At 31.6% G+C, this 744-nt stretch overlaps 1 protein-coding gene across 1 annotated transcript in view; it reads right to left on the bottom strand.

The window, feature by feature from the left end:
* Positions 1-744, bottom strand: part of FBXL17 (F-box and leucine rich repeat protein 17) — a 55449-nt gene that overhangs the window by 16315 nt on the left and 38390 nt on the right. The gene's annotated exons all lie outside the window — the stretch shown is intronic.

Raw genomic sequence — 744 nt, forward strand, 5'->3', positions numbered from 1 at the left:
GCAACATAATAAAGATACAACCTTAAATTGATTTTCAAAAGTAAACAGATGAGACAAAGGTACTATAAAATTACTTATGAAACAATATTTTTTTTGCATTGCACTCTTCTTCATTGCTAAAAAGCAACCACAGTTTAAAAAAATTAATGGTCTCACATAATGCACTTGCATTTCCAGCATGCAAGACAAATGTACATTTTCAGCTCCCAATATGCTACTGTTGCTTCATTTGTTGTGTAAGAACATGTAGAAGACTGAACGAAACTCTTGTTCATTCATTTTTGAAGTTCCAGAGACAGAACTTGTGCAGTCTTACAAATTATTGCAAGGAACAACGTATGTTTTACATAGACACAAAAATGTCTCTGTCTTATGAGATGTCTCAAGTTTTTGATGAAGCCAGAATCAACTTCTTTATTTGGTATAAATAAGAAAGTACATCTTCTCCCAACTGGTAACATCCGAGGCATGGATAAATATTACTTCTGCAAACATTTTAAATAAATCTGTTACTTAATTTAAATACAAAATTTTAAAGCACAAGATATTCGGCTAACAGCCAGCTGACTCACTGTCTTTCCCAATTTCTATGTAGTTAGTCTTTGACAATGTTCATTCAATGTATATGTTAGTTAACATTCCCAACTCTGGCAAATTAATTAAAAGTCTTGTGATGTTTATCAATACTTGAAACCCAAAATGTAATTTAAAAGAACAGTTTCTAGTCTGTATAGCTGTAGGGAA

This window comes from Alligator sinensis, unplaced genomic scaffold, assembly GCF_000455745.1.
Source record: "Alligator sinensis unplaced genomic scaffold, ASM45574v1 scaffold30_1, whole genome shotgun sequence".
NCBI classification, from domain to species: Eukaryota; Metazoa; Chordata; order Crocodylia; family Alligatoridae; genus Alligator; species Alligator sinensis.